Here is a 17214-nt window from a genome sequence, read left to right as displayed (position 1 = left end):
AACGGAATCAGTTCAATGGTGGTAAAACCTATTTTCGTGTTTTTTATGAGGTGGTAAAGTAAAATACTTTTTTTGGGAGGTGGTAAAAGAGATTTTCGTGTTTTTGTGAGGTGGTAAAAAACAAAATACCTTCAGTTTAGTAAAAATAAGTTTAGTTCATCTATACTTAGATAGTATTTAAAAACTATAACCAAAAAATTAAGAAAGACACATGTGCCCATCCATTCTATTACACTTCTCTAACCATAGTGCCACATGTCATCTTACACTATTAATTTTTTATTACACCATTTTTTAAAATTCTTTCATTAAACTTATACTTCATCTTTCATACACACTTTATCTCTCACCTTTAATTCAACATTTTTCTATTCTCTCTTTAATTTTAGCCCTTCCACCTTCTATTTAAGCCTCTTTTTCGATTAAAGTTAAAAAATTTTAATCTCTTTAATCATGTTTTCGATTACATATTATACCCTATAATGACTTACTGATATTTCCTCACTTATCTCTCAATACAATTTTCCCGATTACATATTATACCCTATAATGACTTACTGATATTTCCTCACTTATCTCTCAATACAATTTTATATGAATAACCCGTGCATTGTCCGGGCCAGAAGACTAGTTAAAATTAATTTAAGTTCAGTAAAAATAATTTCATTTCAATAAAAATAATTTCATTTAAGTTCGGTTAAAATTCAGTTTTCTTAAAAAAAAGAATTATAATACAAAATCAGTAAAAATAATTTGAGTTTAGTAAAATTCAGTTTTGTTAAAAAAGAATTATAATACAAAATCAGTAAAAATAATTTCACTTCAGCAAAAATAATTTTGTTTCTGTAAAAATAATTTCAATTCAGCAAATATAAGACTAAGTGAATGGGCGTAAAAAAAATCATGAAAAAGATAAAACCTATTTTCTCCAAAATGGAAAGACAGCAACAAGAACAAGCTCTGCTCATGCTCAGAAACAGGTCAGTTCTTTTGTTCCTTTTTCAAAATTACAAATTTCATTCTGCATAATTACATTATCATATATTGCGATGATTTTAATATTATTTATCTAAGAATTGTAGTTTATTGCAGTGATTTCCGAATATTGATATCATATGTTATAATTTGTTTAATTTTAGGTTTGATTTCAAATGATGGGGAATTTGTATTTCCCCCTTCTATTTCTGATAACCCTAATTTTCAATTGGGAAGATAGCTACTTGATGATTGGGCCTGAGGTAATATCAGAATTATATATGATAGCTTTGGTATTTGTTTGCATCGATTATTTATGTTGTTGAGTTTAATATTTGAGTTGGTTGGTCTTTCTTTACAATTATTGGATTTAATATTTTAATTTATTCCTGCTTTTGAGTCAATTGTATTATTAATTCTATTATATGAATTCATAGTTTGGAGTTGTTTTCTGCATTTTTGTTGTTAATTTAACAAGCTAGTTACAGTAAGGCAAGTTTGTCGGTTAGAATTAGGATGTTGATTTTAGTGTTATTCAATCCATAATTTAGATAAAGGAAGGGTGTGTTGAGCCGAGTTTCCGGTAATTGATGTAACATAAGATTCCCTAAGTACTGTGATTGTTACCTTCAAGATGCTTTGTCGTTTTAATCTCATTGTGTCTTTTGCTTTTCTTTTTACACTCGTGGAGTCGTGGGATTGAATTTAAGGATTCGCGCTATAGTGGCTAACTGGCTATTACTCTATTATTCATAGATTGGGAGGATTTTTTTGGTTAATTTTAATCCTTTCTTTGTTGCGAATATGTATCATGGCGGGTTTATTCTTGTGCATTTGTTACTTTGCTAGCTTAAAGTATGTAGGTTGAATTGGAATTTGTGTAGCATGATTGTCTAGGTTGGAATAGTCTATATTCTTTAAATGACTACTTTTTTGTTTTTAGGATAAAAGCACCATGGTAAGATAGGAAACTTTGATAAGAAAGTAAGCAAATTTGACTAGGAAAACTAAGGCCATGTTTAGTTTCACCTTATTTTTACTTATTCACATCAGATCGGAAAAAAATTTAGATCAAATGAGAAAAAATAATTTCTAACATACTCCATTGTTTTATGTGCGGCTTTTTATCGCTTAATATCAATAGTTAAGAATTACATGTTGAAATACACATTGTTACGAATTTGACAGGATCTCACTTGATATTTTTCCTTATAGTTTAGGCTACGTATAAGTTCAAAGTTAAGTCAAATAAGACAATTTGATCAGGTCACATCAAGATCAAATTAGAAATAATAAGCCCAAATGAAATCAAATAAGAATTAAACATGCACAAACCCTAAGTTTACATAGTTAAGTTAGGCCTTATTCAATCTGCTTGATTTTTACTAATTTTAAAGTTTGAAATTATATTCATTGATTAAACTTATAATTGACCTTTACTTATTAAAAATTGATTTTTAGGGCCTAAGCTACACACTAGCTATGGATTAGATGAGGAGAAGGGTAGATAAGTGTTAGCATGAGGAAAGAGAAATGGAAAAAGTAGGGATCTCTTTGTCATATACGTAGTAATAGTGTGCAGAGTAGAAGTTTCAGGTGAGTCTAGGCAGCAAGAAAAAGGTTGTCGCCGATTGATTCTTAATCCAATATGCGACGCCTACCTTCTATATTACATTGTAATATACAAGTAGATAAATTAAACAATTTGCAATTAGTTTATTATTATACCAAAAGTCAAAGAACATTTTTTTTATAATTCTCTCATAAATGGAATTGTTGTGTATTTGTGTGATAAAGTCTCAATCACATATCAGAAGATCTCTTGGGCCAGAAAATCCTTATTGTATGATGAAATTATCTAATTAGTGTAGAAATTTATAAGATTTATACAGTAGGTGGTTGAAGTACAAGCTGATTTTGGAGGTGTTAAGAAATATTTAAGATGTTACAGGCTGATGTTTTGATTGAGTTTTTCTCTGGATGGCAGCACTTCTAGTTTTTCATATAGAAACATATGAATTTTAGATGTTGGTTTATTAAGTACTCAATATTCTTGAGTTATGAATTAAGGTAGGATACTGAGGGCTCAATCTATTAACCTTAGTCAGCATTGCAGCAAAGCTGACCAGATATACGGTGCTTGATTAACATTGAAGATTAGTTATTTTTCCTTGTAGAATAGTTTGCAAAGGTGTTTTAGTTTATGAACCTTGCTTGTCTGAAGGCTTGATCTAGGTGTTGGAAAGTAGCTCGAGTTTTGCTAAACTATTATGAGTTTTGCTGTTTAACACCTTTCGTTGGCAATCATTATTTCTTGAAAGAAGCTGGATCATGTTTGTGGTCATTGGCTAGAAGCGAAGCATTTTATGCATTCATGTTGAACTTATAAGGTTATCGCTGAACCCCAGTTGTGATTTGTGGGAAGACTTGTAGTTTATTGATCTATGATTGGTGTAAGACAGTTGTGGTGGACTTGTAACTTTCCATAAATGGTTTAAGTTTGGCCTAATCCATGATACTTTTTGGGTGCTGGTGGACCTTCAGACTACAGGCCCAGCAAGTTGACAATTTATGGCTACTTGGATGCCCAAATTTAGCTGAAAAATTCTAAATAGTAGGTGTTGGACCTAAAAGTCTCATTTACCTTGGGCCTATGCTGATTTTCTTTCACTGGCTGCACTTTAATCATCAAATTCACTCCTTTTCATTTCTGCATGTGACACCTATATAGACAGGCAGCTGAGCATAGGTTCCCTCACTTAGCTTAACATGTTACACTTCAAAATATCAAAGATATCGCACTAAGATTTCCATGGTAGTGAATATATTATTTGAATATGGCCTAATTAGGAATTAAAAGAAATATTTGGAATTCTGTCAAGTAAACATGGTGGGTGATTTAACTTTAGCAATTACTGGTTGAAGGCATTAATTATCAGGAGCTATGTCTAGTATCATTGAAAGCTGTCAACTGAGATTTGCATTGTGCTCCGCATGTGTTATGAAAGAATGGTAGAGCGTATGGAATTATTTCATATCTAGCTTCTAGGATGAAAGAACATCACCGTCTATGGAGGCCTAGAAGAGGAAAGGGGGTCATAGAATGACATCTTTTTTCTCATTTCTTGATTCAGGATGAGAAATCAACGCACGAAAAGTGATTCCAAATTTGGTTTAAAGGATAAAATTTGTTGACGTTACACCTGCTTTGAGTAGCTAATATTCAAAGGATGATATGCTAATACATATATGACTCGTTTGTCATCTATGCCATAGACCTCTTAGTTATTAGAATTACTCTTCAGATTGAATGTATGATCCAGAATGTGGAGGATATCAGAGTGTAACACTCTTTTTTCTATGTCGGATCATTCAGGTACAGAGTAGGGTTGTTTAGGATCCCATATGATGCTAAATAGGATCTTTTGAGGTCTCAAAGCTTCTTGTCTTTCTTGCTTTGCTTATCTGTTGGTTTGCTTTTAGAAGATTTTTTTTTTAAAAAAAAAAAAATTCTCGGTATATCTATTTACAAAATTGTCTAATAAAAATATTTTTTGAATAAACCCAATCCTTATGAGTATTATACCAGTCTAAAGTAAAAAATTTAACTCTGACAATCTTGATGTATCCAGTTTGAGTTTGTCCATGAGCTGCTAGAATGATTGTGGTTCTAAATTTTGTGTATAGATGTGAAGTGTAGTCACATATATAGAAATAAGCTCTTACTACTAGCTCTTATATGTGCTTTTCATTGACCTATCAAATGATTACTTTCAGTGACAAATTTCTAGACTAAGCCATCGTGTCGTAACTCTTATGCCAAATTGGTTTATTATGTCTGATGTAACATTTATGGTGTTGGGAAGAGTAAGTTATTTATAAATGTCTAAAATAGCCAACTGTATCCTTTTCTTAATTAAGGGGGCCTAATTCATGGAACTACCTAAGTATTCAACTTCTTAGTTTTATTGTAGACAGTACATGTTACTGCAGTCACTCTTTTGGTTTAATCTTGATTGGCCAGTCGGCCAGTGTCTTGATTGACCCACACAGAAAAGGATCTACAGTAACCAACTTCAATACCACTAATTTCTTTGTTTCCCTGTTACGTGGTTGCTGTGCTGGTAGTGTCTTTGTCAATGTTATCTTAATTTAGTTGCATGATAACAGTTTTCCCATTAGTATTGTAAAACTACATCTTCTAGCTCTCTGCTGTTGCCTGTAGCGGCAATGATTTCCCTCCTCATCACTTTTTGTCTTGCAACTCTTTTTAAAAGGTAATATGGCTCTCTGTGTAGGTGGTACATCTTGAACCACTTAACATTCTTTCAGCTCCCAACCATCTAATTTTCTATGTTTATTTAGTTAGGCTTTGCCAACTTCAACCAATCTATTGTTAAATTACCTAGCAAAAATGGAACTTAAAATACAGAAAAGGTTAAGTAGAAGAGAAGTGCACAAGCACTTGCTTTCCAAACAAAACTCGTGGAAAGGGTCTCTTAATTGCTTGATAAATTATTGTTTTTTCAAATAGGCCAATTGTTTCTCAAGTAGCAGTTAGGTTGCTTCATTTGTGATGGTGATGCTAATGATAGAACTTTGAGTCCTTATCTCCTTTTATCAATTGTGTAAATTAATATGGTCCTTGGAATTCATGGGTGCACTGAAAGTAACATACTTCACTGTACCCTTGAAGTCCCAGTGGACTATCCCACTTGGAAATTTGAAGCATAGAGCAGAAATTCGAAACCTACATAAAAACATAGAAGAATATGCCAACACCTGGCTGCGGCTTAGTTACCTATAAAGGGTGGCAAGAGATCATTCAAGGTGCTATAACAATTAACTGAATTGTTGTTCCTGAGTTTAGGAATACTTTACAAACTATTCCTTCAAACTTTTGTCTTGTTGCAAATGAAACTATGCTCAGTGACTTACTGTTTACTATTCATTGAATTAAAGTAATAGTTGACTTATCTTGATAACAATTTATATCATAATCAAAGCTACTGGTTGATTTAGAAATATTCTTTATTATGGTATCCTTGCTTCATACTAAGGTGAAATTGACATTGTCATGGTGGGAGGTCAAATAAAGATAGTTTGACATATTGGCCCAAGACCTGGTAATCTTTGTCATATGATGGGAAAAAAAAATAAAAATAAAATTGTTTTCTTATTCCCACTATTTGTTCACAACCTAATCCCAACTGTTGCTTAATCTAAGCAAAAAGAGTATGTTATCTCTTGTTTTAAAACTTTTTGAACCCTAAACCAACTAGCTAAATCAGCTTGAATGGGAGAGTTCTGGTGCTCTATTTGACCACAGTAACTTATTAGTTCTAGTTTGCAAGAATTTTGTTTTTGGCAAGATTCGGAAGGACACTATACAGCCAGGAGTATGGGGCATGTCACAGAACCTGAAAATGACAATATACGGAAGTAAGAAATTCAAACATGTGTCTGAGATGGGTCAATGATTGCTTGTGGAGTGTAGGACATGCCTTTTTCTTTAAGTTTTTGTGCTACTTGAATTATGACAGAGGAACTAGTGGCAAAAGCTTTCAAATTATTCCAGAAGGTGAAGAGTTTCTGATACATCCTCAAGCACAAAAGTATCTAAGAGTGAGTGTATAAACTGCAGTTGCTCTCTAAGACCTGTTAGTCCATAATTTGAGACTAATGTTATGAAACGCGGTCTTTATAATATTTAGGCTCTGAAAATATTGAGCTTTTCAAATTGATGTGGCCACAAAATTTGCACAAGGATAATTATTACATTTACTCCATTGGCTGGACAGATTGCACCTGTGATTCAGTATTGTTATCATTGTTTTGATTCAGGTGGTCAACTTCATTGGTTTTAGCTGTGTAAACTGTAAAATATCTTTTGCTTGATAGTTGTGTTGTGTGGACCTTTTGAATAGATATTTGTAATTTTAATGTTGTGACTGACAGAAGTTTTGGTTATCTGTTTCTGCAGGCGATACTCTGATAGCCTGATACATCAGGTAAAAAAGTCATTTGGATCTCAGGGTATAATACCCCTTTTCTTTCAGTATTGTGGTTTTTTGCTATGAATCCTCTTTAACCTTTTATGGTAAGTATCAATTCATTTACTTCTTTTCCATTCTTGTTAGCTCAGATATGTATCTGTTGTCTGAAAAAAGTTTAGTGTGCCTAATTAGTGCTTTTCCTTGGAATTCATGTGTGCACTTGGTAGAATCTTAAAATTTTCTGTAGTTGGTCTCTTATTAATGTTATTATTGGATTATTGATGCATACTGTGAGAGTGTGAGTGTAGTGGACAAGGTAATGGTGGGGTCATGATATGAAAAAAAGAATTTAACTTTACACTAATGGCATTTCATTTTATAGGATATGATCTGACCCTTTCAAGGTTGAAGCCATTATTACCGTTAATACTGTGCTGATGTGTGCTACAGCTATTGGCATTGTTACTTAAGACGATTTGCTAATGAACTCTCTTTACGTTTTAGGAACATGAACATCTCCTACCTGTTCTATTCTAGATGTATTCTGTAAAAATTTTCATGAAATGTCGTGTATCGCACTGATGGCTAACGGTGTGCTTGTTTGGCACTTGTGCTTTATCTGTTGATTTTAAAGCTCTTGGTCATGCTTTATCGGCGGCCTTGTGAAAGCCTGCCTAATAACTAATTACAAGTATTTAATTATTTAGAATCAGTTAATTAAATAACTAATGTCATATCGGATTTCGTTTATCCAAATAAATATGTCGAATGAAATTAGTTGAGTACTTAGATGGAACTACCACCAGATTTATTTGCTGAATAGATATACAAATTCTGAATATAATACTAATACCATAGTACTCATTTGATAATGCATTTTATCCACCTCAATGTCCATATTCTAAAATATTGGGCCCGTCAATATCAGTTAATTTATTTGTAATCTCTCTTTTATTTTCTGCATTTTCTATTTGATTACTCTTGACCTTGGTGAAGCATGCTAAAATGCTCACAGGAACTTTTGATGTGTCTGCGCAATGAACTTGTCTACGCGTAATTTCTTAATGACTTAATTAGATTCGTAACCTGAGATCCTTGGGGGTAAAATATACTTGATCACTTTCTTGCAGGAAAATGTGAGTTTTTCCTAATATAGGCACTAGTTGCAACTGTTTCTATATATAATTTCTTGATGACATAGATCAGAAAACTTTCTTAACAGAAATTGTGTTTGTTTCCTGAACTATGCAGTATATGCAACTGTATCAGACCCACTACCTGGTGAAAATTTGGAGCAGCCAATCCTGTGGGGTCTTCATGGTCTCGCATTGCAGCTATCGCCTTTTTGGTGAGTCATATTGCAATATAATTAAATGGATTATGGACCACTTAGTGTCTAATTATCTTTCTTAAACTATCTTTGTGGTTTGGATTATGCTAATGGATCGTGGATTAAGATAAAGATACGGCATTCCAGTCATATGAAGAATTACATTATTACCCATTTGCTTCTGTTTTCCCCCCTGGTTTTAACTGGAAAGTTGTTGGAAACACCCCTGTTGCAGAATTGGAATTTTCTGATAGAAAAATAACTGTTGTTTTCAATGGAAAGATGACATAGATAGTAAAAGTGATAGTCAAACAACAATGGAGGATTTATTTTATTCTATTTTATTTATTTATTTATTTTTAATTAATTTCAGGAGCTGGATTGAATGTATACAACTACAACAAAGCCTTAGTCTCAAAAAATTGGGTTCGGCTACATAAATTGTCATAAGAAACCGCCCGAGAAGAAAAAAAGAGCATATAACAAAATAATTGGCTGAATTGAATGTATATACTTTTATAAGTTTATTTAATTCATGTACAAGTGTAGTGTAATTTTGTACTGAGAGCTGACATTTGGTTAGCTCTTTGTTTCAAGAAGGGTCATATGATCCCTATCAAGTTTTTTGTGGTTAAATCCACTTAAGTCAAAAAGGGCCCATTGAATTGCTTGCAGATTTAGTCTTTAATTACTAGTATTTGTATTATCTACCAGCTTCATGGGGCTGCTTCAACAATTTAATTTGCCATTAATTTCATGTAGTTGTATTAACTTTTGCTCGTTTTGTTGTAAATTACACGATCCCTTATCTAATAGACCACATTTGTATTTTTGTAATTTTTTAGAGTCGTTTGGTTGACAAATTCAAAAAAAATATATAGAATTTTGTCTTGTTGACAAAAGTACATGCTGTAAATGAGAACATAAAAGTAAACTGTATAATCTACTTGCTAATTTGCTATGAATTTCATTACTTGTCTTCTTCATTTCCGGATAGCAATTGCCACCACATTTTCAATGAGATCCGAATTGGGACATTGTAAGTGAAAAATGGAGCAATGTAAAGTTTTATCATGAGAACGTCGGACCAATGCATTTATCACGCCCCAACTTCATATAGCATATGTATCGTGAACAATCCAACAACACAAATTCTTATATGTGGCTGACCACTGTTGCCAACCATTAATTATAAAGGTTACTTCGTTAGAGTAAAAGGAGTTACTTGGTCAGTTTTAAAGAGGTTACTTTGTCAGTGTTATAGGGTTACTCGATCAGTGTTTCATAGGGGTTACTCGTTCAGTGTTATAAGGGTTAAATAATTTGGCAAGATGGTTCATACACTCCTCGACCCTTGAAGAGCAACTTAAATGTGTATATTTCGAGTCATCTATTTCTAATGTACAAGTGTATTAGGTTTTTTTTTTTTTTTTTGAGAACTACTACTGTATTAGTTGGTGTAGCACATACATACTATAATTAATTAATTAGTGAAGAATGCATCATACAGCCAAACTATCTTTAGAATAATAGAGAATAAACGATTGGTATCAAATAGTTCTTGGTCCCCTGCCCAAAATCTCATATAATGGAAACCTTATACTACATACACGTTACGCAAATTATGAAACTATACACTAATAAATCACTAGTTAAAATTTTATTAGTGGAGAATAATGTATTTAATGTTTCCTACGTCATGTTCACTAATCAGAAAAGGTGTTGGCTAATATTTGCTCTAAAACACTTGCTTAAACCAAGCAATTTATTCCCCACCACATGCCTATCTACCTTTTTAATTGCACTTACATCATTAGATCAACAATGAAATAGAATTATCAAAATCATTTATATTTATTTCTTCCTTGTTTTTTTTAAGTAGTTTATATTAGTAAATGGTCTCCCCTTTGTAAAAGATAATATATTAAAAAAAAAAAAAAAAAAAAGTATTGTAAAATGATCGAACTTTGTATAATGTTTTTGGTGTGTAAAGACTAGAGAGAGCTTCAAAAGGTGAATGATGTAGACTTAATTTGATCATAAGTCTCATGCCAAACCCTAACTGTACGTATTATATAAACTTATAATTGTATGAAGTTGGTTAAGATGAGCTTACATAAGTTCATTTTAGCTTTTGAGTTCAGTTCAATTCAATGCACTTTAATTTTATTCAATTTGTTTTGTTTAATCACTATGTATCATTTACGTATGTATTTCTTCTATACTCTAAATAATACCACAACCTTAATGATGATAATTGTAGCCCTTATTATAGCACTATTAAAGATTATACTAAACCATAATACTAGCTACTCTTCAATCTTTATATAAGATTCTTGCATGGAAGGTTTTGACCTAATTATTAATAATAATCAAGGTGTGGAAAATACTATATATTACAACTTAGGGTCTATAGTTTAATTGTTGTATGTATCACCTCTTAGATCATCCCTTTTCATTTTATAATATAAATAAGTAATTATTTTATAACCCATTTGCTTAGTGGTGAGCTTATAGTATTATCTATATATTGTGGTACAGTACAATTTACAGATCAAGCAAGTTAATAAGTAATTGTATATTATTAGAAACATTAATGTTCCTCAAAACTAATAAATTAGTATAAAAAAATTGATTTAATTTACAACTCATTTGCACATACTACTGTGTATTGTGGTGAGCAACTCTCATATACTTTTTATCAAAGATTCTGAAAATTCTTTGGTTGGCAAGGGTAAAGCTAGTGTATATTCTGTAAGCTAAGACTCTTGAAAGAATCTTTACACGTGAAAAATTCCCATGATACTCTCGTCCCTTTAATTTGACGATGTATTAAAATACCTTAATCGTATTAGTTGTATAATTTTTTTTAATGAATAGATAAAGATATTAAGGAAATTTTGCGAATAACTATCATTTAAATAACCACTTCTGAGAACAACTACCATTTAAAATTTTCATTTGAAAAGACTACCACAAAAACACAAAAAGTTTGAGTAGCACTACCACATTTATTGTTTCCGACAAGAATCTCCGTTTTTGGGGCATATTTTATAAAATTTCCCTCAAAAAACCCAAATTAAATGATAATATTGCACTACATTAACCCTTAATTGGATTATAGACTTCAATTGCCCCAAATCCCCCAATTTCGTAAAGCTCTTAATTCAATTTTTTGACCATAAACCCTAATTCTAAGATTTAATTGAGAAATTAAATAAACTATAATGCAAAATTAAAGATAATTGACCTATAATTGTGTTTTACTATCGAAATATCTTGTTTTCTATACCACAATTGATTGAAATTTTATAAACTATGCTTTCTCAACCGGAAATTCTTCCCGGAAATAAAACGTGGTAGTGCTACTCAAAGTTTTTTGTGACTTTGTGATAGTTTTTTTAAAAGAAAATTTTAAATGGTAGTTGTTCTCAAAAGTGGTCATTTAAAAGGTAGTTGTTGGTAAAATTTCCATATATTAATGACTAAAATTATATACCGTGCACTTAGAATTGATAAAATGACGAGATTATTATGAGCATACACTACATTAAGTAGTTGTTGGCAAAATTTTCATATATTAATGACTAAAATTATATACCGTGCACTTAGAATTGATAAAATGACGAGATTATTATGAGCATACACTACATTAATGATCTAATTTAACCGCGTCCCATAATAGTAATATTGTACATTGCCAAACCTCCTTAGGCATACCTCTATATCCTAATTGTGGGTATGTTTCATGTGCACGTACACCGCAAACACCCTAATCGTGCACAAAACTTATAGGTACATGCATCATAAATCCACATATATAATATATTAATGTGTAATATGTATAAGATTATAGGGTTTACATCAAACAATCATCTTGTTAACTCCTAAACGGAGTTTCCTTAGATACTAGTGTGCCATGAAGCTTATGAATTTTATTTTTTATTTTTAATCTTTTTATTCACAAAGAATTAGAGAATAATTTTAACTAGTATATGTATGCCAAAATTAACAAGCATACTATAATCAAGGGCCATAATTGGTGTCAAAAATAGATTTCTTTTAACAAATGATGAGTTTGAAGAATGCTTTAGATTAAAGACCTTATCTTTCTCCTTTTTTTTTCTTTTTTTGTTTGACGGACTTTTCCTCCCTTTTTATTGCATAATTTAGCTTTTTGGAAACAAGTCAAAATGAGTACTTTGGGAGGTTATAATCAATTTCACTCCAATGAAAGAAAGGATTTTTTTTTTGGGTAATGCTATATGCAGCCTTTAGGGCTGCATATAAGCATTTAATATACTTCTTTTTTTAGTATTAAGTTGGGAATTTATCGACAATTCACGAGTAAATCGGTGTAATAAATGTTTATTTATTATCAACTCTTTCCATTTTTAGCTCCTTAGTGTCTTAATAAGATAAATATATAATGGGATCAATGATTATCAAGAAATGTGAAAATATGTTATGAGACATTTTTACAATAACTTATTAATGTAAAACTAAGGTAATTTTTACTATATTTTAGGAGTGAATTAATTAAAAATAATATAATTTTTTCGAATCATAGTGTCTTGACTTAAATGATGCAACTCACACAAGAATGCCTTGTTCTTACATCTTTACAAAAAAAACTTATTTTTTCCCTCATTAAGTCTTTGATTATTACTGTACATTTATATTGTCCTTTAAGGCTTTATATAACTTTCTTTTATTTCTTACCTTTATCAAATCAATACCAAATTATTGTGCACATACAATGTATCATGCCATTTATCATGCATATATACTTTATTCTATGAGTTTTATATGATTAAGTTAAGCACTTTTGTAAAACAATTACATGGTATTATTTTTAAGGGACAATTACATGGTATTAGTATCACGTGAGAGATTTTATATACATTAAATAACAATAAAAATATATAGTACCTCTAATAAAGGCTCTAGTATGTACATTTTCGCCAAACAAAATTTTTAGTAATTAATTATTAATTCTTGCAATTATATATATTTTCCATTTGTTGATTAGAGCAATTGTTCTAAAGAGCTTTAAAACCGAGTACGTATTAGTCATAAGACTCATAACTCGATCATAAAGCATATTGTGACAATATTCGTATGAATTTAGTGGATAAAATTCTTTCTATTATTATATGAGTGACCAAAATAGACTCAATTGATAATATAATAATGTTGATAATTTGGTAAAAGGCCATTACATGTGGCGAGTTGATTATGTGTGGTGATTACCTTGGTAATACAAAGTAATCCCAAATTGGAGAAAGAGAAAATAAATAAAGTACCACGTCGTAAGATTGAGAAATTAATTACTTTACTTCTACTATCATTAGACCTATTGGTTTTAGTATGGTACATCACCTAATCGATAAGTATAGTAAAACCAAGTACGTATATCTTTGTCACTGTTTTCTCATTTTATGTTTAAACACGGTACGTAATTTGTTGTCTAAGTTCCGAATAATCGAAACACCAAACCTACTACCCTTCTATTATTCATAACACCCATAAAGGAGATCAAGCTAGTGCAATGGTGCAACTTGATAAAGAAGAGACATAAGAATGATTAAATAGTTGATGAATTGAACTATACATCTCACAAAGCTTAGACTTAATCTTTGAAATTGCTGTCTTATCCTCCACTTTGTATTGTTTCATAAGAATAATATTCTTTCCTAGGGATATTCTTTCTAAAGATACCAAATTCCTTAGTTATATGCTAAACCATAAATTTGCATAATGTTACACTATACTATGATTGTGTCATGCTCTATCTATCGGGTCCTTATCTCATGATTACAAATCTTATAACAATTTGGCTAATTTACTGTTTTCGTTAGTAGATTAGACAAATGATTTTAATGTTCAACTATTATATAATTAAGTAATCCACTGTCATGCATACATAATTATAGTATATCTTTTTTTGAATAGCATATAATCATAGTATCTAATATACTATGTCACGTTTTATAAATCCAATCAATAGTTTGTTATGATACTACATATGTACATGTATGTGTCTATGGGGAATGTTGTGTTGACCTTTACGACTTGTTTGGTAATTGGTATACGATAATGATAACGGGTTTAAATGTATGTCACTATGTATGAGAAGTCCATGATATGTATATATAGGGTGATATTAATTAGTGAACATACAATAATGTTTGTTTACAAACTCAAATAGACTCAATTCCTCCTATAGTAAGTTGTGATTTTATATGATTGTTTCATAACTAGATGATCTTACATGCACGCATGTATATGATTGTTTTATAACTTATTTACGTTTTTTATTTGGAATGAAGTTTTTTTTTTTTTTTTTTTTTAAAAATTATTGTTTACATAGGATCGGTTTGAAGTTAGTTATTGTACAAGAAATTAATTATATAGAATTAATATTAATTTTAGTACGTGCTCTTTGATTTATGACTATGGTATATATCCAATAATAATTAAACTATATATTCAAGTAATACAATCATTTTATTCATATAGCTAAATGCTTTTTGTTTACGTTAAGGAAACCTTGGGCCGAAAATGATACCTAGTTGGTAGGAGATTTTATCCATAAAATCTTATTTATTTTAAGTAAAGATCCATCGACTAACCTAATGACCTCTTAATTAATCAATTAAGTTTTTCTCAAAATAAAATAAAAAAATAAAAGGTTAGGCTTTACCTTTATTCTAACATTTTTATAATCTAAATTATCAAGAAAATTGCATGATATCAAAGTGGAGTTAGCTTTCCTTTTTTAACCTTTTAAAAAATAAATTGGCATGATACGCATCTATATTAATATAGTATTATATTATAGAGGGTGGGACAAATAACCTCACAAATGTAACGGATGAAGGCAGCCTCTAATTTTTCTTTTTAGAAGACCAATTATGAATCGATTAATAATTGTAAGATGGATTATCTAACAATGATTGATGCAATTAAAGGTAACACAAATTAATTGTTTTCATTGTTTTTCTATAAAGGGAGTAGCACTAAATGGATATGTATTGGTTTAATATATAAATTTTTTTAATTAAAACACATTTATCTTGTTTTTAAATATCGGTACAAAAAGTTATAAATTTCCCCCTAAATTTTTAAAGTGAAATGTCTTGATCTACTGACAGATCTCTTGGACCGGTAGGGAAGCTCTAATCACTTAAGCTATCCATTACTCTCTCACGAAGTATGTGATAGTTGATAGTGTTTTATAAATTTTTGACAAATTAATCATTCAAATCAATTAAAAACTAAAAGGTTATACTTTGGATCTGTTCTGATTTACTGAACGAAACTGATTGGAGCTGAAATAAATTGTTTATGAAAGAAGAAAATTAGGAGCTGAATTGAACTGAAATTAAGCCGAAGAGAACACGCCCTTCGTGTATATGGATTTATAAAACCAATGTCAATTGAAAAAACAAAAAAAGCAAACAAAGTATGTATGAACGAAGATTGGATTCTATTTGATGGATTGAGCCTTACATGGGCCAAAAGGCCTGCAAGTAGAGTTACATAAAAAAGCACGCACGAAACAGCCTAACGAAAATTAAATTAGGCATGTATTTCAACACTTTAAGCCACACTACAAACAAGTAAACAACTCTCACGTTTGACATTTGTTTTACTGAATTACGACCATATTGTCATTCCCACTTTCATATTGGTGTTCATTTGTGAAGTTTGGACTAGTTTCCATATTTGTTATATATGACATAACACTACGTATAAATCTCCATTCACGAATTTACCTATGATAGACTAAATTTGATCCAAACTCATTTTAATACAATTCCATCATGTAAAATTAAATGTAATGGTGAGATTCAAGACAAATTAAAATCAAATAAAGAAAAAGGGTAAGGATCGAGAATAGCTAAATTGAAGAAATTAGGTCATTTTCGATCTAAGAAGGCAAATAGGGAGAGGGAAAGGGAAAGGCGGGCATTTGGGAATAGGTATCACTAGCTAATTTATGAGATGGTCATTTGTCAAATGGTGTGATAAAACATTGTGGTTAAGCCAATTCACTTAATTTACAGAGTGATTGTATATTTTAACTTTAACTACGGAGTATTTATTTGTTTGGCTAGTACACTTGTTCTAATAAAAAGGAGTCTATTACACCGTTTTTACATTTTAATGTCTTAATACTACACATGCCCACTTGACTGGAAAACACTACACAAAAATTACATTGCAAAATGATGCAAGGCGGCAACAGCTTCTATATGGGAATGAAATTGGTCTAAGACTTGGATACAACAACAAAATTGTGGAATGTGATGCCTACAATGTGGTGGCTGTTACTAACAAGGAAACAGTTGCCTTTACTCCTTGATCTATTTCTGTTTTATGAAGACATTAGTAAGTCCAAAGCTTTGTTTATTAATAATTTTGGATGTCATCATGTTGCTAAGAGAGCTGAAAACAATGTGGTTCACCTTCTAGCTTGATGGGATCCGGAGTATTAGATCAGATAATGGTTATGAGTCAATCCAGCATAAACCTGACATGACACACAAGAGGTGCAATTTTTTTAGCCCGCTTTAGGCACACCTTGCTTAAGCATGAGAACACAATAACACGTCACTTGAACCTACACGACACGAAATATTTCCGCCTTAAATTCCCTCAAAGTATCATCGCCTCGACAATAGTTAATTAAAAAAACTTTCCAATTTAAGTTTAGTTTAAATTAATGCCTTATTGTTATTTGCCTTCTCTCTAAAAGTATTCTACATAAATTATTTATTTTTTAAAAATTTTTTTTAATAAAATCTTTCCAATTTAAGTTTAGTTTAAATTAATAAAAAACCCCATATGCCAAAAAAAGTACAAGAGTACTAGCCCCACCAAGCACCAACAAACTTTTCTTAAATT

The 17214-nt window shown here is 30.9% G+C and overlaps 1 long non-coding RNA gene across 1 annotated transcript; it reads left to right on the top strand.

Moving 5' to 3' along the window:
- Positions 1-912: 912 nt before the first annotated feature.
- On the top strand, positions 913-9134 carry LOC145630308 (uncharacterized). Its single transcript, XR_014112032.1, has 5 exons — positions 913-980; positions 1140-1238; positions 6959-7075; positions 8223-8319; positions 8675-9134. It is a non-coding gene; the product is annotated as an uncharacterized LOC145630308 (long non-coding RNA).
- Positions 9135-17214: the final 8080 nt, after the last annotated feature.

This window comes from Chenopodium album, chromosome 5 (assembly GCF_948465745.1).
Source record: "Chenopodium album chromosome 5, dcCheAlbu1.1, whole genome shotgun sequence".
Classification (NCBI taxonomy): Eukaryota; Viridiplantae; Streptophyta; class Magnoliopsida; order Caryophyllales; family Amaranthaceae; genus Chenopodium; species Chenopodium album.
This window is presented reverse-complemented; position numbering and strand designations above follow the sequence as displayed.